The sequence below is a fragment of the Callithrix jacchus genome, chromosome 13, assembly GCF_049354715.1.
Source record: "Callithrix jacchus isolate 240 chromosome 13, calJac240_pri, whole genome shotgun sequence".
In the NCBI taxonomy this organism is placed as follows: domain Eukaryota; kingdom Metazoa; phylum Chordata; class Mammalia; order Primates; family Cebidae; genus Callithrix; species Callithrix jacchus.
In genome coordinates this window covers 70,957,539-70,979,914 of record NC_133514.1, presented here as the reverse complement: position 1 = coordinate 70,979,914, position 22,376 = coordinate 70,957,539, and positions in this window count along the sequence as shown.

The following is a 22,376-nucleotide window of genomic DNA, read 5'->3' as shown; positions in this document are numbered from 1 at the left end:
TATATGTAGCAGATAGTGTCTGCTGTTTTCTCAGCTCTGCACTGGCCCTTCTCTCTGCCACTGCATGTAGAAGTCAGAAGACTACATCTCCCAGACTTTCTTTGCCAGCTGGTTTCCTGGTATAAAATGCTTCCTGGCTTCTAATAACAGGCCTTAGCAGGATATTGCAAAAGAAAGGAGAAAAAGCACACTCAAATGCTTCAGGCAGTAGCCTCTGGCATTCACAGCAATGGCAGCCACCTGAGATGCTACCAGTGGGTATGGATTCTAATGTCATTGTGGGAATGCAGCTCTCATTTTTCTGCTTAGAAGTTGTATGGTTCCATCAGAATAGCAACCTATGTGAGGTCACAGGATCCAGACCAGGAGTGGTGGTGGCTTCCTGATCTTAGGGTAAAAACCATTCTCTCTCTTGCTGTTAAACACTCTTTCCTTCAACCTCAGCAATTCCAACTCCTCTATAGCCAATGTCCTTTCTTAATAACCCTCTGTTTTAAATACACAGTGTGATCTCCTTCTTCCTGATTGGTGATTCACTCTTTGAATCCTAAAGGTATAATTTTGCCTCTATTTTTCAAATGGATAAAATCTTAACAATATGGTTATTATTCTCTAAAATCAGGAAATCACAAAGAAAACCTTAAGAAATATCTCAAGAAGCAGTGAGTTGTGGAAATAAACAAAGTTCAACCAAATGAGAACCAGAAAAGGCTATTTATTCAGAGCTTGCTGTAACAAGGGAGTTAACCTCTGTAACTTATGTTTTGGCAGAAACACAAAGGCAGCCCAGAAGCAAAAACTTTAGAGTGGAAAAAAGGGAAGGCTTCTGCTCTGACTAGAGGCTATTGGCATGGGGAAGCTGTAGGTGGGCTAATTAGAAGTGGGGCATACCATGTGGTTGATTAGGGATGCATATTTGGCTTTCACTAGTTGGTCTTAAGTTGGTAGGAGGGTCAAAGCTTAGAGGAGCTCTCAGTTATTCATCAAGTCCTGGCCATTTTGGCCAATTGTTACAAAGGTTATTGTCTGACTTCCTGCACTGTTACAGAGATAGCAGTCTGACTTTCTATAAGTCTAATATTTATAGTTGACTGGCCTCCTGGGCTGGTTATTATAGATTACACGTTAATTTCCTGAGCAGATTGCTTGTGGTTGTGGGTCAGATTTCTGTTTTTATATATGGTCTGGCCATTATCCATTTGTATATTCAGTCTCTCAGGGCCAATACTCTTGTGGCTGACCTTGGGGAAGAGTTTTGGGACTAGGTCAAGGCTATAAGCTTAGGTAAAAGGGAAGAACTACAGGTCTTAGGTCTTTTAAGCTCTGCAAGTCAGATCATGAGCCACATAGCATAATAAGACAGATTTGATATTTCAGAATTTCTTGGTCAGTCAACCTTTTTTCTTGAGACCTGAACTCCTAAATAAAATTCAGAAAAATGTGGGAAGGGAATTTCAAGTGCTAAATAAGTTGACAATTCATTTATTTTTCAGATAACCTCCCCACCCTGAATTATATTTTGAGGAGTTTGCACAGATTTTCCAGTACGGTTTGAGTTATGCTGCACACATTTTATCTCTTTGTTGATTTTGGTTTGAAAAAAAAACCTTGCAAGGAAGTCCCAAAGGACAGGGAACAACTGCTTTAGCATGCAACTACATTGTATGGCTCTGTGGGTGTTCCTGTCTGTCTGGAATGGGGCCCCAGCAATGCTCGTTGCATGACATAATTATAAATGAAAATACATCTGTGCTGAGCATAAGCATTTCAGTCTATGCAATTCATCCTGCATTATGTCTTCTTCAGCTAAGAAGTCATGATTTGTTAAAAAATACAATGTATTTTCCACTAAAAAATTCATTGCATCTACAACAGATTTTCTGTTTTGTAAAACCAACTCTTGGATTTTTCGTGAATGCACTTAGTACCATGGACACAAAATGGGAAAAAGAGAACATGACAGAGATATTGCATAAACCCACTGGTTGTGGCAAAAGACCAGAAAGAAATACAAACACAAAGTCTGTTGTTTCTGGATTAATTCTACAGAGCTAGCAAGAAGCTGTTGTGTTTTTGTTTCTTTTCTTCCCTGTGTTCGTATCCCTAAATGATCTGTGTCATCCTCCACTTTGGGGGAAATAATAACCTCTGAATCCAGGAGCCTCTCCTTTATTGACAAATTTTATTGATTCTTTAGAGTTTCTTTTTCTGGGCTGACTGCTGTTCTTAGCTACTGTCTCTTGTGATGATGGCATAGCACTGGCTCAAGTGTTTAAGTAGTCCTCATATTTTCTTCCCTTCTGGAAACAAAGGAAGGTTCCTGTCATTTGATACCTTTGAAGCAGAAGCAGGAGCTTCAAAGGAGACCCAGGAGAGCTGCAGGAACACAATTCCCCAGCTGCTTTCTGAACGATGCAGTTCATGTAAACTCATTCCAAAATCATTGGCATCCCCAGCAAAAGGCTCTGTAAAATTTGCATTCGGAGGTGGCATGCCTTAAAGGAGTTAAAATAATTTTTTTTGTTTAGTCTATGTTTTCTGGGAGTATGTGTTTTACACTGATTCCACAACCATGCCTTTGAGATGTCAAATAACCATAGGGACATTGAGATGGTCAACCACATTCAGACACCTCTATATATAGGACATTAGGCATTATTCAGCATGTGTAGTAATTAACTTCCGACGGGAAGATTCTGAAGTGTGGCTTTTTAGTTGGTGCTAAGCTCTATTTTTGCTAAGTAATAGTTTTAGGGGCTTCTTTAGTTAAGAGTCATTTTACTGTGAGTTCCCATTCTTCTTCCAAACTGGTTGTCCACATGCATCACATAATATGATGCATTTTTTTCCTATAAGAAACCTTTATTCATTACCCAGAAAAGCCCCCTCTAGTTTCTATGGACAGAGGAAGGGCTTTTCTTTCGACCATTTAAGCCAGCCATAAGCAGGATGCAACAGCAGGGTTTCTCAAAATTTTAATTTGATTAAACCTTGTGATCTTCAGGCAAGCATGAAAGAGCAATATTTTAGATTTTGGCTTTCACTGTGACCTCTATAGTGATCCCTGCCCCTTTGCCTTCTGGCTTTCTCTCCATCACTACCTCAAATAGAAAGGGATACTACAGTGTTGATACCCAGGGGGCTTGACCTTCTTCAGAGAAGGTGGCAGAATACTCAGGCTGCCAAATTTCTGATGATCAGAGGGGTCTTGCTGAAGACCAATTTAAACTGGAAAGCACATAAGCTTCATTGGGCTATTGCAAAGTTCATGCAGCTTTAGTGCTAATCCTCTTAACATATTAGGCCAAGTGGACTCACATACCACAATGGCATTGACATAAAGGCCTCTCCTACTTTTATTTTCATTTCTCTGTATGGCAGAATGCAAGTCAATTTATTCTCCTTTCTAGATGCCTTCTTCACCATCATGGCCTGCTCCAAGGTGATTCCAATTGTCTGGAGGCCAAACTGCTTAGGCTAACATATTAAAAGATTTTATATAACACTGCTTGCTCCAACCCATGAAACACTTGCAGTATCCTGGCTTAGTAATTCCTTTTTTTTCTTCTCCTTCTGCAAAGGATAACATCTTGGCTGTGGACAAGGTAAGCATTTCCAGTATGAATGTCTAATGAAGATGAAGTCAGCATGTAGCATGCTGTTTATTTTGCTTTCTAATAAACCCATGCTCAGCAATTGTCTTACTACTGCTGTGACTTTTTGCAACAATTTTTCAGCTTCTTCTATACTCAGAGGAAATTTCCTTCCACAGTACTCTCCTTATGATAAATTAATTACACAAAGCATGAAGAATTTCAGGTTGGGAAGAAATGATGAGCTAAGAAAATGCCTAAGAACTTTTTTTTAAACCTCCAAATATCATATGCATGTTCACATATGATAGAGAATAAGGAAGAATGAGCTCTGAGGTTATCTGAATAGATTTCAGATTGCAAATAGGTCTCAGATGTCATAGGTACCACCAGAAAAAATAAAAATCTACCATTGGTATTATAGACTAAAAATACTTGTGTGAGTAAAGAGTTAGGAACCAAAAAAATTTTTTTCCTAAATGTTGGAAGTCTAGAAATACCAGAAAAGAGTGAGAGGCATCAAAGGGTGTGAGCATAGGTCAGAGGTGGAAGTTTATGTTTTAGGCCTGGCTCAGTGGCAAGCTGGCTGTGTGACCTTAGAAAAGTCATTTTGCCCCTCTGGCTGAAAAGTACTTTCTTCTAAAATTTCCAGGTATAACTAGTCCGACCCAAATGTGCCTTTTAGTTTAAAGACTAGACACTAACAGCATGACTAGATGAGCACTCACCGAGGACACAAAAACCAGCCACTATGTTAGGTACAGTCCATGTATGTTTTAGGATCCTTGACATTACTCAGAAAAACAGGTGTTATTACTTCCATTTTAAGTTGTAAAAATGAAGCTGGAGAATTATCTGCCCAAAGTCACAGTTTGTAAATGTCAGAGCTGGGATTCACATTCAGGTTTACCTAGCTACAAAGCCCTTGCTCTATTAACTACGCTATAGCTGCATCCTCACACTGGCAAAAACTCTAGTGGGTTTTGATAAATATGGAGAAGTAGTCACAACCATCTATTTTCCCCTCCTCTTTCCCTCAGGTATCATAAAGAATACTTGCTTTGTATGTCAAGGCCAATTGATGCTGGAGAAATAGAGAAATAAACTCTACATTTGTTCAGATTCAGAAGACAGCTTCTGGTAGAAAGAAAGGAGCCCAGAAATGGAAGGTGAAGTGTTGGAATATGTGTCACCGTGTTAAAAAAAAAAACACTGATTTTTAAACCAGGGGGAAAATAGAAACAAGAATAAATGGAAAAGCAATCATTTTAAAAGAAATTTAATATCTTGTCCATAGAATGAAAGACTCCATATGTCATTGGAAAATCTCCCAGCCTCATATAGCCACCCCTCAAAAATCTGATGTCCTGGAAATTCGGTGTTTTTGTTGAAAAACTTAAAGTAACAGCTAGAGTGTTTCCAATGTATTTCCCTGTGTTTTCAGTCATGGGTCCTGATGCTGCTGGCACTCATAATAATTTTACCAGGTGGACAGATAGAATAATTGGTAAATTTCTGTCTAAAGATAGAAACACTGGTATAAATAGATCACAGGATAGAAGGACCAGCTGACCTATCTCAGATGATGCAATGGAAAGATCTTTGGCCTTGGAATTAGATGACTTCCTGCCACAGATCTAAAGTGTATGATGGTGAGAAGATGGGAAGGTATTTAGCTTTCCTGAGTCTTGGTTTTTATGCCTCTAAAATGAGACTAGTAATAGATACCTCAAAGTGCGATAATGGATACAAAAGAACTTAATGCAGTTGGTGACACCTGGTAGAAACTGAAAAATTTAATCTATCTTTATCATCCCTTTGTATTTTACTCAAATCCTTCATTTCACAGTTGAATTCAACTTGTCCTATGAAATCTGTGCAAGCAGAAGAGCCATTTGTCATCTTTTTCATATGATTTTACAAATGTCTATGGAAGTACAATGTATACTTGAGCCTCAGACACATTCTCCCAACTCCAAAATGTTTTATAGATTCTGAGAATCTTATTTTCACATTTTATCATTTTAACTGACTCCTAATTTATCACTGTATTTAATATATGTGTATATATTAAGAATATAATAATTATAGATTCTCAAAGGTCAACATGAAAGAAAAAATCTTAAAGGCAGCTAGAGAGGAGGGACAGGTCACTTACAAAGGGAAGCCCATCAGGCTAACACTGAGCATTTCAGCAGAATCCTTACAAGCCAAAAGAGATTGAGGAGATTTTCAGCACTCTTAAAGAATTCCAACCAAGAATTTCTTATCCTGCCAAACTAAGTTTCATAAGTGATGGTGAGATAAAATTCTTTTCAGACAAGCAAATGCTAAGGGAATTAGTTATTTCTAGGCCTGCCTTACAAGGCAGTCTCTAAGGGAGTGCTCAACATGGAAATGAAAGAAAGATACCTGTCAAAAACATACTTAAGTATGTAGCCCACTGACACTATAAAGCAACTATGCAATTAAGTCTACATAACAACCAGCCTACAACAAGATGACAGGATCAAATCTTCACATATGGATATTAACCTTGAATGTAAATGGGCCAAAGTTCCACTTAAAAGTCGTAAAGTAGGAAGTTGAATAAAGAAGCAAGACCCAACTCTCTTCTGTCCTTAACTGACTCATCTTACATGTAATGACACCAGTAGGCTCAAAGTAGGGGATAAAGAGCTATCATCCAAATGGAAAAAAAAAAGAGAAAGAGTTGCTATTTTTACATTAGATAAAACAGACTTTACACCAAAAATGGTAAAAAAAAAAAAATGACAAAGAAGGGTGTTACATAATGATAAAGGGTTAAACTCAACAAGAAGACTTCACTAAATACATACACACCCAACACTGGAGCACTCAGATTCACAAAACAAGTTTACCAGACCTACAAAGAGACTTAGATAATGACACAGTAGTAGTGGCAGACTTTAACACCTTACAGACAGTGTTAGAAGGAAACTAAAAAAGATATTCCAGACTTAACGCTTGACCAATTAGAATGAATAGACATCTATAGAATACTCCAGCAAACAACAGAATATACATTCTTCTCATCTGCATATGGCACATACTCTAAGATCAACCACATGCTTGGCCATAAGCAACTCTCCACAAATGTAAAACATCAAAATCATGCCATCCAGACTCTTGAACCACAGTGCAGTAAAAATAGAAATTAATTCAAAGATAAGCTCTCAAAATCATACAATTACATGAAAATTAACCTGTTCTTGAATGACTTCTGGGTAAAGGATGAAAGTAATTTAATGAAATTATATATATATATATATATTTTTTTTTTTTTTGAGATAGAGTCTCTCTCTGTCACCCAGGCTGGAGTGCAGTGGTGTGATCTCAGCTCACTGCAACCTCCTCCTTTCAGGAAGATCAAGAGGTTCTTGTGCATTAGCCTCCCAAGTAGCTGAGGCTATAGGTGCGTACCACCACATCGGGCTAATTTTTAAAATATTTGTTAGAAACAGGATTTCAGCATATTAGCCAGGCTGGTCTTGAACACCTAACTCAAGTGATCCTCCTGCCTCAACCTCCCAAAGTGCTGGGATTACAGGCATGAACCACTGTACCCGGCCAAAATTTTATTTAACTAATGAAATTTAAAAATTCTTTGAAATTAATAAAAACAAAGACACAACATGCCAAAATCCTTGGGATAAAGCTAAAGCAATGTTAAGAGGAAAATTTATAATGCTAACCACCTACATTAAGAAGTTAGAAAGATCTCAAATTAACATCCTAACATTACACTGGGAGGAACTAGAAAAACAAGAGCAAATCAACCCCAAAACTAGCAGAAGAAAATAAATACCAAAATCAGAGCAGAACTCAATAAAGCTGAAATGCAGAAATTCTACAGAAGGTCACTGAAATAAAAAAAATGGTGTTTTAAGAGAATAAACAAGATTTATAAACTACTATCTAGATTAACAAAGAAAAAAGGGATGACTCAAATAAGCACAATCAGAAATGAGAAAGATGATATTATAACTGACCCACTCCAAACTAAAAAATACCCTCAGAGACCATTATAAAGACCTCTATGCACACAAACTGGAAAACCTAGAAGAAATGGATAAATTTCTGGATATACACAATCTGTCAGGATTGAACCAAGAAGAAATGGAAACTCTGAAGGGACCAATAGCAAACTCTGAAATTGAATCAGGAACAAAAGCCTATCAACAAAAGCACTAAAACAGGTAGATTCACAGCCAAATTCTACTAAAGGTACAAAGACGAGGTAGTACTAGTCCTACTGAAATTATTCTTTAAAAATCAGGGAGGAGAGCCTCCTCCCTAACTCAGTCTATGAAGCCAGCATCATTCTGATACCCAAAAGTGTCAGAGATGCAACAAAAAAAAGTTCAGGTGAAATACTGGCTGATCAAATCCAGTAGCACATCAAAAAGTTAATTCACCACAATCACGCAGGCTTTATTTTGAAGATGCAAGATTGTTTCAGCATACGTACACAAATCAAAAATGTGATTCACCACATAAACAGAATTAAAAACTAAAACCATGTGGTCATCTCAACAGATGCAGAAAAGGCTTTTTCAACATGGCTTCACGTTAAAAACCCTTAACAAATTAGGCATCAAAGGAACATACCTCAAAATAATAAGAGACATCTATGACAAACTCAAAGGCACATAATGCTGAATGGGCAAAATCTGGAAGCATTCACCAAGGACCTTAAACAATTCAACAAGAAAAAAACCCAAATAACCCCATTTTAAAAATGGGCAAAGAACATGAACATACAGTTTTCAAAAGAAGACATACACGTGTGGTGAGAAAATACATGAAAAAAATGCGCAACATCACTAATCATCAGAGAATGGTAAATCAAAACCACAGTGAGAATCATCTCATACCAACTAGTCAGGATAGTTATTATTAAAAAGGCAAAACATAACTACTGCTGGTCAAGTTATGGAGAAAAGGGAACACTTATACAATCCTGGCAGGAATGTAAATTTGTTAGGCTATTGTGAAAAACAGTGCAGTAATTTCTCAAAAAACTTAAAACAGAACTACCATTTGAACCAGCAATGCCATTATGGGGTATATACCCAAAGGAATATAAATCATTCTACCAAAACAACACATGTACATGTAAGTTAATTGCAGCAAAATTTGCAGTGGTAAAGATACGAAATCAACCTAGATACCCATCAATGGTGAGCAGAACAAAGAAGTGTGGTACCTATTTACCATTTAATTCTGTACATATACAGCCATGTTGCCTCTGCAGCAACATGGATGCAGCCAGAGGCCGTCATCCTAAGAAGATTAACACAGGAATAGAAAGTCAAACACCACATATTTCCACTTCTCGGTCAGAGCTAAACATTGAGTACACACAGACACAGAGATGAGAACAATAGACTGTGAACTACTGGCGACAGGGGAGGTTGGGAGGAAGGGGTGAAAGCTGAAAAATTAACTATTGGGTAGTATGCTCATTACCTGTGTGATGAATTCATTTGTACACTAAACCCTAGCAACATGTGATTTACCCATGTAACAAACCTGCACATGTACCCCCTTGAATCTAAATTCAAAATTGAAAAAAATGGATATGATAATTACAAAAATATAGCAAATTAAACACATTAACAGTATAGTTAGTTTGCTGGATTCAAATCCCATGTTCAACATCAAAAACTTCTATAATTGGGGGAACATATTACTACTTATCCTTTTGTGACTCATCTTTTCTCATTTGTAAAATTAGAATAACCATTGACCTAAATCATTACTGTGAGATAATACTTTTAAATATCTTGGAAATAGCATCTGATAAACAATGAGCACTCAGTAAGTGCTAGCTGTCACTATTGTTATTTTATCATATTTAAAAATAAAAACTTATTACCCCAGATTTTTATATCTGAACATTGTGTCCATTTAACATATGTTCTTTCAAGTCACCTTTACAACTTTATTTGCATTTATATGTATCTAAGGACCATATGTACAGTTATTTAGTGTGTAGTTTAAAATACCTACATTTTATAATATCAAGCATTCTGTTCTGCTTAGCTTTTCATTCATCATGTTTCTGAAATTTGTTTTTCATATGTAAGTGGAACTTATTTAATTTTTTGCTGAGTCTCTATTCCTTCATAGGTATGTAACTTTTTTTTATGATTTCCATTTGATGCCCATTTAGGTTGATGTAACCTTTTGCTTTTCCCACCAAAGCTATGAGGAACATCTTTAAATATATTTCTTCATGTACCTATGTGGAGGTTTCTCAGGGATGTATATTTCGAAATAGAATGACTTAGTTGGAAGATGTAAGTGGTCTCAATTTCATTCAACACTGCCAGCTTGAGCATCTCTTCAAGTGCTCTTTTGCTATTCCAGGTTAAACTTAGAAGAAATTTCTTGTCATACAATTTCCCTGTTTCCCCATATGGGATGCCTGCCTCTTGCCGGATTGTAGGAATACCTTATGTATCTTATACATGAATCCCTTGTTAGCTGTGCATGTTGAGAAGCAATGCTGTGTTGCCATGATCAGCACAATGTTGAGCCAGACTACCATGGTTCAAGCTGGTTCCCCCTTTCGCTAGCTTTGTGACCTTGAACAAGTTCCTTGATGCCCTCTGAGGTGTGGTTTCCTCATATGTAAGACAGGGTACTCACAGTGGCCTCCCTCACAGAGCACTTCAGGACTGAATGAATCAATGCATGCAAACCACTTAGCATGGAGCCTGACACAGAGGGAGGCTTTAGTCATTTTTTCAGAAACATTTTTTTGTGTGTTTGTTTCTGCTCTGATTGTTTTACCCTACCCTTTTTTCTTGGGTCAGGGACCACGTCTCAGTAATGTTTTGTTTCTAAGTGCTTAATAAACTGCCTGGCCTATATAGGGGGTGTCTGTTAAATGTTTATAGATTGAATGGATGAATGCTTCTGGCATCAAGTTGCCTCCCTCATGACTGAAGTCCCCTTTCATTTCCTTGAGATGGAGCCATGGACCCCACTGAAAAACAGCTTACATTCCTCTACTATATCTGTGCTTAAATCAAGGAAGGGGCTCCCTTTGGGGATTTATGATAGCTTGGCTTCTGAGACATAGTTTCTTATACATTTTAAATTTATCCTCAGCAGAACTAACTTTCCACATTTTATAACTGTCTGCAAACTTAAATCATTTATTCCAGGTTTCATCTTGCGAGTCAATATTGAAGCTTAATGTCCCTGTGGTATATGAATGGAAAGATACTTTGATAAAAATTCTCTGAATAAGGCCCAAGGAGATCTGCCTAGAGCCCAGAATGAACTGTAGATGGATTTAAGATCAGAAACCCTATCCCTGACTTACAGGTCAGTGTTCTTTTATTTTTTTGTACCTTAACATCTTAGAAATATTCAAATTATCTTAAGAACTAACCTTGAGTTTCAAGACCCTCTGAGAACATATATTAAAAATATGTTTTCAGCCATGGCAGTTTCCCCTAACTTGGCATGGAGCTCCAATTTAGAGAAGAATCAATAATGGTAAAGCATAGAACAAAAGGTGAATGACTGAAAATTATGCATTTATGCAAGTTAGAAGGGCTGAGAAAATGGAAGCAGAAATGGAAATGAGCAGGCAAAAGAGAAATGGTGTTGAATGATAAATACTGTTTTTACCACACATAAACATCTAGTAGAACCTTGTTCACAATTCATGTACTAAATATTACGGGTAAAACTGTGAGGATAAATGGAAAGGAAAGTAGTATGAGAGCTGTGTAACATTTTCTCTAAATATTGTCAAAGTAATCAGAAAGATGTATAGTGACATATTTGCTCTATCTGTTAATGAGTAATTGAAAATTTATGACTACTTTATTAGTTCTTATCTAGGTTTCTAATTAGCATAAGAATTTCCATGGAGCTGAGCCATAGGGAAGAGAAGTATGACATAAAAGTTTCCTACATCTTGATTTAATCTACCAGTACCTTTTGCTTTTTGTGACGCTAATTTCAACCAAATTGCCTTAATAAATTTTGTCTAGCAATTTTTTAGCCAATGAGTGAGAATGAGATCTTAACAACTAAGGAATTTCCTGCCTTGTTTCTCCTCCTCCTCTAATTTCCTCTGGCTCTTCTAGGTAAATCAAATTACTGTAGCTTGGGTATGACACTTGGATTGAACAGCAAAATCGTGATTTTCACTGACTATTTCCAGCTGAGTTTCCTTCCTCCCTTGTTCTAGGCAAAATTATGCAGTCCCAGAGCTCCTTGTTCATCCCTCAAATTTACAGGTCTTTTGAGGTTGATTAGGAACAAATAAGGACTAAACTGGGAAGGTATGAACTCTCCCTGGCCTTCTCCTGCCAGCATTCATTCATTCATTCTGCAAACAGTAATTCAGTACAAATTGTAGGACACGTGCTTGGTGCTGGAGATGTAAAGATAAATGAAGTGTGGTCCTTTTATTCTATAAGGAACTTAAGGTGAGTGGGAGACAATAAAAGTATTGCTATATTGTGAGTTAAGTGCCTTGGTAGCTGTGAAATATCTGAGGAACCTCTCGCTGATCTGGAGAGGGGAGAAGAGATAGAAGAGTCTTTGTGGGAGGAAGGAGGTAACTGAGTTTCCAAGAATGAGTAGAGACTTCTCATTGGAGATAGGGCTAAGAGCATTCTAGGCCTAGGAAGCCACAAATACAATGGCTCAGAAGGATGTAACCCCGTGTCTAGTTTGAGAGAATTAAAAATCACTCAGTACTTACAGGTAAAGGAGAGTGGAGACAAATGAGTTCAGGAGAGATAGGAAAGGACCAGCATGGAAAGGGAATTGTCTGTCATACCCACTTGCCCGAAGTTAATCCTGGAGACAACCGGGAAGCGTCTACGGGCTCTGTGCAAGGGAGTAACAGGGAAGAAAACCAGATGGAGAAGGGATTTCACAGCAGCATGCCTGCAGAGGGGAAATCAGATGGGCAGCTGTCAGGGGATTCAGTGGGTAGGAGTAAGAAATAGTATGCAGCCAGGCGTGGTGGCTCACGTCTGTAATCCCAGCACTTTGGGAGGCTGAGGCAGGCAGATCACGAGCTCAAGAGACTGAGACCATCCTGGCCAACATGGTGAAACCTTGTCTCTACTAAAAATACAAAAATTAGCTGGGTGTGGTGGCACGCACCTGTAGTCCCAGCTACTCGGGAGGCTGAGGCAGGAGAATCGCTTGAACTTGGGAGGTGGAGATTGTAGTGAGCTGAGATTGTGCCACTGCACACCAGCCTTGGTGACAGAGTGAGACTCCATATCAAAAAAGGAAAAAAAAAAAAAGAAATAGTATGGAATGGGACAGTGGCCTTGGAAATGGGTGACTGACAAGAATGATAATGAAAAGGTAAGACCCCTCAATTTTAAGGACAGAAAGGGACTAAGGGGAAAGCGAAAATGGGGTTAAGGATGAAGAACATGTCAGTCATATTTCCTGGCTGGGACTTGAGTATTTAGGTGATGTTGTTCTCAGAAAAAGAAAATTTAGAAGGAAGCAGATATTTGGGAGAAGAGGAGAGATGAATAGCACTGAAGATGTTTTAAGTTTCAGGTGCAAGTGCTATCTGTAAGTCATCCACGTACACTTAGTAGGTTGGTAGCATAGACCCAACTATATCTGGACAATCTGATTTTACAGTGACAGTGTGGTATGATTACAGCTTATGCTTCCCATATAAGCTAGATGTGACCTTGAGTATTACTACTTCTATTTCTTCTAGTAATACTAGAACTCATAACTTGTTCAATAAGTGGGAAGCAAAATTGATCTCTTCTAAAGGGTCAACTTCCTCTTCTGATTCTAGGAATCCCCAGTGTTCTTAATTAGATACTGGTGCCCAGGTTCAAGTGTGGGTAAATGGGAGGGAAGTCTCTTTTTCACTACACCTGGATCGTCGAGATAAACTGTAACTTAGGTCATGCCCTTTGCAGAAGCCTGGAAACCACATTAAATAAGACTGCCATGGAGATTTATTGCTTAGAGTGGGCCTGCCTATATCCAAAACATCAGCAGGAAGCTAGTGACACACCTGTCTCAGAGGTCTGAGAGTGGGATTGAGACATTCCACATACTGCCTTAGGTAAGGAGTACTTTGTAGTAGTGTCGTGATTATTCAGGAAAGTGCCATGACAGAAATTCGCCTACTTTCCCTTTGCAATTTATAACTCTTTAATACATCCTCCTCTCACTTCAGGCAAAGAACTCTGATGAACAGGACATTGTTCATGTTTAAAAGTGGAGATATTCTGTATTTGCAGTGAAGGAATAGGTTCTAGAGTAAGACAGTGTTGTGCTCATGGGTTGAGGTCTGGATCTGAAGTGCTGTGGCCATGGTGCCTGCTCCTAAGTCCTCTATTCTGGATGTTACCACCAGTGCTAGAGCTACTCCCAGGCCCAGGCTGTCAATTCTTTGGAGGAAGATAACCTCATACTTGAGGTTATATATAATAGATGCTTGGTCAAGAGCAGCTCATGACAAAGGCCAGAGCCATTGAGAGGAAAGTATGTTCAATCTGTTCCTATAGTCCCCTCCTTGAGGGTGCAGTCTCACCCCACTTTCTCCCTGCCCAGAATGCTGTGTTGCTGCAAGTTTTGGGAGCCAGGACATCACCCACATTATCTTCCCTGCTGATTCAGGGCTGTGGCTAGGCTACTGGGTGCTGACTTACATACATATGGGGTTCAAGAGGAAGATGGGGCTAGAACATAAAATTCTTGAGTAAGGACACCTGGGGCAAGATTGCAGCGTAAGAAGCTCTTGCAGAGTAGACTGGTGTTTGCAGAACAATAGGAATGGGAAGGGTAGGTAAGAGGAGGACGATAAAGATATGAAAAGATTGGTCAGAGGAGAAAAAGTTGTGCTGAGAACCAATAGAGAGAGAGTTTAAAGAACGGTGTAGCCACTGGGGTCTGTTGGGGGGAATAGGGGAGGGACAGCGGGGGGTGGGGAGTTGGGGAGAGATAGCATGGGGAGAAAAGCCAGATATAGGTGAAGGGGAGGTAGGCAGCAAATCACACTGCCACGTGTGTACCTATGCAACTATCTTGCATGTTCTTCACATGTACCCCAAAACCTAAAATGCAATAAATAAATAAATAAAAATATATAAATTAAAAGAAAAACAAAATTATACTCATAGGTTTGTAGAAAACTAAAGAAAGCAACTACATTAATAAAACTCTTGAGTGGCCAAAAAAAAAAAAAAGAACGGTGTAGCCTAGATTGAATATCAAATGCTCAGGAATTTAAGTGAGACAAAGGCTAAAAAGTGTTTTCTTTTATACCTGTTCTCTACAAGCAAAATAGAGCCTTGCAATTGTGTTCACTATAGATCTTTATTTGCAATGGGCCAAAATAAAAGTAAACATGTGAAATAAATATAGTTATCGATATAGATATATATCTGCCCTGGTTCCCTACATAGAGCTTTAAAACCATTGTAGATAGGGACAGTAGGGTAATCTAGTTCTAATATGTGATATTTGACCCTAGTTCCAGACACAGACACTCCTAAGACCTTTATAATTTCCTGAGCAATGGGAGGCTCTAATAGAGTATTCCTAAATCCCTTGGAATTTCCTGGGTGATGGGAGCCTTTTACTCCAATGAGCTGACTCCTAGTGGGCTTCTGGATTGCCTCAGGTTGGGTACTGTTTGCCAGAGGAACCAACCATATGATTAGAGGGTTGAAACTTTCAGCCCTACCCACCAACCTCTGGGGAGGGTAGAGGGGCTAAAGATTGAGTTGATCATCATTGGCCAATAATGTAATCCATTATGCTTATACAATGAAGCCACTATAAAAACCCCAAAGGACAGGATTCAGAGAGATTTCAGGTTGCTTAGCACGTGGGAGTGTCTGGAGGGTGTCTGTGCCCAGAGATGGCATGGAAGCTCCACATGCCTTCTCACTTGGCTAGCCTTATGCATCTCTTGCATCGGGCTAGTCATCTTTATGTGTCCTTAACATATCCTTCATTAATATAATCCACCCATAAATATAAGCAAGTATTTTCCTGAGTTCTGTGAGCTCTTCAAGAAAATTAATCGAACCCAAGGAGAGAGTCTTGGGAATCCCAATTCATACCTCTCTCCTCAGATGCATAGGTGGCAATCTACAGTTTGCGATCAGTGGCCAAAGGGGAGGGCAGTCTTGTGGGACTGAGCCCTTACACACAGTCTGACTCTGCCTCCAGGGAGATAGTGTCAGAATTGAATTGGACCGTAAGACATGCAGCTGGTGTCTGCTGGAGAATTACTTGGTATGTGAAAGAAAATAAAACCCACATATCTGGCTTCAGAAGTGTTCTGTGTTGAATGTTGTGAGTGAGAACAAAAATAATTCTATTTATTTCCCCCTATTTCTTACAGTATGTCAGAGGAAAGCATGAAGAAGTCGATCGTAAACATTCAGTAAGAGAATCCGAGCAGGACACGGGCTCTGGGGCAAAAATGGGACCCGGGTAGAGGATAAAGCCATGTGGCAGGAATGTGAGAATTATAGAAGACGGAAATTGTTCTTAGAAGTTTTGGGGAGGTGAGAAGGAGTGATTGCGGAGTGGGAATGCTTTTCCTTCTTCCCTCCTGCTGCCTCTGCCCCCAGCTAATCCTGATCTGGCTAATACGGGTCATGCAATGAGGTGGGAGGTGCCTGGGGATGAGGCTAATGTGTAGTCAGAGAAAAAACTTGACTAAAAAGGAAAAACCAAAGGAGCGGGGATGGGGGGTGGGGGGGTAATCCCAAAAAAAACTATGGAGAGGACTGACAGTGACTGCTTGGAAAGGATGAAAAATAAATAACAAGTCATAACATAAATAATTCCATCAATACTTCAACACCTTCACAGTTTTGATGTTTTTTAAAAATTAAATTGACTAAATTTTCTTAGACACATCATCGACACACATTTAACCAACCACAATTATTCTAAAAAAAAAAAGGAAGAAAAATGAAAAAAACGAGTCCATCTATATGGTCTTTTTGTTTTCAATTATTTAAGGATTTATATTTATGTTGCCAAAACAGGCAGTTAATTTAGCTAATTTAGTCAACCGGCCGGTCATTTCAGGAGGAAAACAGGGCGTTCAGACAAGCAATGTTTCAGAATGCATGTCCCAAGCCCCAGCTGTTTGGCTGGAGTTTCTACTTTTTTGTTTGTAATGTTGGCATGAACAGATATGGCTCTTTAGGCCTGGGATGGAAATGGCGCAAAAAAAAAAAAAAAGAGGCTGTTAAAATGTGAACAGTAGTTGAAGATTATAGCAAACAAGATAATCCTACAATATCTTCTGCTGATACAGCGACTATTTCTAAAGAGCTTAATACTTCATTGTATGATTTCTCATAAAATCATAGAGATAGACGAGATGCAGGTATGAGCAATATTTATACTCTAGATAAGGAGAAGCTAGAGTCTCAATTCTTTATGTGTTTACGGCAATTCCAGGTGACACATCCCAGGCGGGACCATAAACACAGCTTGTATTTTTCAGAATCCCACTCTGTCCTTCACCCATTATATTGCATGATCTCCACATTGTAAGGAAGCAAATTTCCTCTAGTGGCAAGCCCCCGTGGGTGCTAAGTGCTTATTTATCGAAGATGGTAGCAATGATCAAGATAACTGTTATCATCTGGAATAAACAAATAAATGGTGAGCAGCCAAAGGGAACCCAATGCCAGATGAGTGTGGAATTTTATTGTTAGTAATTATGGTGTGAACAGAAAAGTGAAGCTAACATCTAAAGCAGAAGGGAAATGTTGAAGGCAGGCCTGTCCTCATTTCAGTTTAGTTAAGCTTAGATTTTTATGACATTGAAATAAATGGGAGAATGTTTTAAAATTAGCTCTTCACACACACACAAAAGCATAAAGACAAGGAAGTGATGACAATTTTGACATAAAGCAACTGATAAAAACCCAAGTGGGAATACCCATTAAAATTGAGCATCTAGTATAACAACTGGCAGATGTGAGAGCTCTTTACCCTGAAGTTATAAGGGAATGAATTAATGAATTTCCGAGCAATTCTTTTTCTAACAGTCACGTAAGAAAACTTGAGGCAACACCAGAGGAATAAAGTGCTCATGATAAGCTATTCACTTTGCATCTAACTGATGGCAATGTAAATTCCCATAAATCCAAGATTTTTATAATGTTGGCCTTAAGACTTGAATGATATATTTTGCTACTCACATCTACAAAATGATACACAGCAGGGAAACTTTGGTTATGGCCTTTCTGTCTGTTACACATCATCTTCCTTTTCTATCACACTTGACATTCTTTCTTTCCTAGCCCATTTTAGAAATAGAACCACTCAGAGTTGGAATTACCTTTCTACTTGAAGAGTAGCATGATCTGGTCCAAATATAGCACATTGTCAGCTAGACCTTTCTATTAAATTCTGCTTCCCTATAAAAGGTTTAATTGGTTGTATGACTTCGGGCAAGCAGCAAAGGCTCTGGATCTAAATTTCCTAGTTTAGGAGTTAGATTCTTTCCAGACTTAAAATTATATGACTTTTTATCTGTTGCATGTAGCCAGTGAATCATACACAAATTGCTTTAGCATGAAATGTTACTAATTCCGGAAGAAATCAAGGTAGAAATTACCATCGGGACACTCTTGAGAGCAGGGGATCTGTAAGGATACTTGTTATGGGGCCTCAGCAAGGCAAGCAGAGGCAGGAGAGATGAAGTGAGGTAGACGAACTTCCATGGCTGCTTAGTTCAGTGTTCTTCGCGGTGGAATAGAGTCAACTGTCTCCTCCTCAGTTGGGAGTGAGCTCAAAGGGCAGATTCTTATCCTGGGTCAATATTCTGAAAATGTGTTCTACAGAACATTATTGCAGAGATTTTTAATATAAATTTCATTAAAGGGGGCTCTGTAGTAATATAAGTTTGGGGACATGCTGGTTTATAGAAAATCAAACAGAATTCTTCCCAAGAAGGGCTTTCAGGGTCTTTGATGAACTAATACACATTGTGAAACTCTATTGGGGGATTTCACAGTATTCAGTAGTTCCCAAGCTTATCTAAACATAAAAGTTTTTTTTTTTTTTTTTTTAATGGACATTCTCAAGGACTCAATTTTCTGATAAACATACTTTTGGAAACATTCTTGATAGAAATCCATGGCAAATTCAAATTCACTCCAGTGGGTCAGGGTGGGGATTCAAGGGATTCCTTTGATGTAAAATCCTGGCATGCATATTAATTAAGCTTCTTTATAACAAGCCCCCAATTTACAGATAACTGTGGGCAAAACCAGCTTCCAGAACTCTTACGTTGAGCTTCAACCTGTTTTTGTTTTTTCCATTTTCTTCATTTGCTTGATCTTACCTACTAATTAAGGTTTAGTTGAATTATGACTGAAAAAATATTTTTAAGATATGTACCTATTTATGTTCTTTCCTCTGAGATATTAATAATACATTTTTTAAATTCACACAGGATTTCAGAAAATATTTTATCATTAGCCTTTTATAAAATTGATGAACTTTACCGTTCACCTTAATGGCAGCAAAATTCACCACTGATTCTTCTGGTTAATTTAATCACATTGACGATCCACCATACCCCATGTAATTCATAACGTATCAAGTTTCAAATTTCCAGTCATTCCAAACTAGGATCAACATTTGAAACCAGACCAAAATGTATCATTGTGAATACATTTAAAAAATTTTTAAAATTCTTAAATAAGACAAAACTCATTTTGAAGATGAATAAATAACACAAAAAGATCTCCATGTTTTCCTTGTTCTTCCACTCTAGCATAGAAGGGATTTTATAGTGCTATGCATTTGAGAACAAGTTTAAATAAAAGAAAGCAGAATCCCGGCTGGTGAATTAATCTATTACTACATAGACTGTCTCCCTCAGCCACCAGGCAGTAAAGAGTCATTTATGTGTCCAAGAGTTTAATGTTTTTTTTTTCACCTGCAAATACCCAAACGAAAAAAATCTTAGATAGAAAAATGGCAAAGTGATTTTTATCAAGGTACTGTACATATTATGCATTTGACAAAAAGGTACTGTACATATTATGCATTTGACAAATACCTCTGATTATTTTTCAAATGTATTCAGTCTGATGGATCCCTGGTAAAGTCTTGCTCAGCATATTTCCAGTCATTTTGAAAGCCTCATGTAGGCCCTATGAAATCCTGGCTGACCAAGATTCATTTCATTTTAGTTTAAGAGAATATTGTTAGGTGAAACCTATTTGGCAATGAAGCATTTTTCTACTCTGCTAAGATATAACATTCTTAACAAAAACAAAAAACAAAGCAAAGTTCGATAGCAGATAAGATTTATTGGCATTGCAGCCCATCACACAGTACTAATACTATATTGATTCTATCAGATGTAGAACCACCTATGCAAAATGATTTTCCCTAATAAAATGAAATAATTGTTGGGGAGTGGGGAGTGAGGCATAGTTGGTTTAACATTTGAGACCAGACTATGAGAACCATGAATTGGAACCAGAAAGTGAAGACTTAATTTCTGTACTATTGTTGAAAATATGTAAACTATTAATTCTGTCTCATGCTTTTTGACCTTTGGATCTCTCAAATTCTCAGAAATGCTCAGGACCCCAAAGAGATTTTGTTTATATGTAATTTTATGTGTTGTATGTATCCACATTTATAGTGTTTGAAATTAAAAATGAGTCATTTTTTAAATGCAGCAATGCACAAATACACATGAGATTCCTTAGCTGCCAGAGTGTTGATGTCATCACACAGCTTCTGGAAAAGTCACTGTAACAGCCAGAGGAACCAGGCAAGAGAAAGAAATAAGAGGCATCTGAATAGGAAGAGAGGAAGTCAAACTAACCCTGTTTGCTGATGATGATACTGCTCCCATGAGTGCTGGAACACCAGGGTTCTTTGTCCTAATGCTGGGTTTAGATAAAATGACACCGGCACACGTGGAGTGGTTTTAAGGAGTAGAGAGTTTAATAGGCAAGAAGGGGCAAGAAGGAAGGTAGAAGGAAGTAGCTCCCCTGTACAAGACAGAGGGGGTGGGGCTCCATAGCTAAGAGAAGGAATACCAGGTGCCCTGAACACCAGCCAGGTATCTATGCAGAAGCTGGAGGAGGTGGTCTCTGGCCTGATTTGTGTAGGGCTCAGGGGATTGGTTTGATAAGGCATGTCATTCATGTAGCCCTCGGAAAAAGCCTAACCCTCCCACTCTAGCTTTTTAATATGCAAATAGTGGGCACCATGATGTTCTACACACGTGGAGATATGTGGGGGCAGTCATGTTGCCAGTAACGTGTGGGGAAAGGGCAAGAAATAATTTAAGACCCCTGTAAAATATAAGCCAAACTACCTAGAGCACATATTACATTTACAGCTACTGCAGAACATGAGTTATTCAGTATAACTTTCATCGTGACTGAAGATTTCAGGGATGTATGTGATTACAATTGTTCATGCTCAAGAGCTGAACACTTGGATAAGAATCAAGATTTGGAGTTGCTTGTGAATTGATTTTGCCTCCTTAAGCTCAGCTCTTCTATTGATACGGAATAAAAATCTTTCACCAATTCAACAGATTACTCCGCAGGCACCACACTTTGAATTTACTATGTAGTATTGAAACAGAAAACCCCAATTTGTCGTGCTGGGAGGAGTTTAGTATTTAATGAAAGACTAGAATAATATTACACCAACATGCCTAAAAGCAAGATAAATAATGAAGTATTAGGTGAATGATCCATCTCTATGTATATCTACAAAACTTTGTATTTGATTTTTAGTTAAATTTTTTCTTGTTTGTTTGGATGATGGTACCACATTGATTCATTATTGTTGTGTCAGTGACAGGGGAAGGCAATAGGCTTGCATATTTAAGCAAGGCAGAAAAATGATTTATGGGACTTCTGTGATTAATCTGTACTAGGTTACTGAATCCATGTACAATTTTAGACACTGCTATTGTATTTCTGTCAAGTAAAAAATTACTCATGACTTGGCTAGAATGCTGTGATAAGCATGAACATTTAATCCATAAATTTGAAAATTTAGGTGAATTGGAGAAATTCATTGAAAATCGAAATCTAACAAAAAAAAACATAAAGAAATAAAAAAATCTGAGTAGTCCTATTATCTATTAAAGACACTGAGTTCATTATTAAAAACATTCCCATAATGAAAATCTCCAGGCACAAAGGACATAAGCAGTTAATCTTCTCAAGTTTTTAAAAAATAAATAACAATAGACTTAAATAAATCCTTCATAGGATGCACTCCTCAACTCATTTTGTGAGTTTGGCACAAGACTGATACCAACAAAAATCACATGGCAATTTTTCTTAAAAACATAGACACAAAAATCTCAAAGAAAAGATTAGTAAATCAATTGAATCTGGTATGCATAAAAATGTTAATAACAACCAAGATGGTTAACCCCATCTTGGTTGTTAGGAACACAAGTTTAGCTTAATATTTGAAAATCAATTACTGTAATGCTCTGTTAACTGAATAAAGAAGAAAAATCAGACGATTAATTTGATTCAGAAAAGGCCTTTAATAACATTTTATATTTGTTTATTATTAAAACTCTTGGAAAGTAACCAGTAAATAAATAAAACTTTTAAAATCTGATAAAGAATACCTATGATTATTCTAAAAAATACCCATGAAAGTTCTCAATGAATTTTGATATTTCATTATCAAATGTAATAATGAAATACTGAACGCATTCCTCTTGAACTCAAAAACAGAACAAGATTG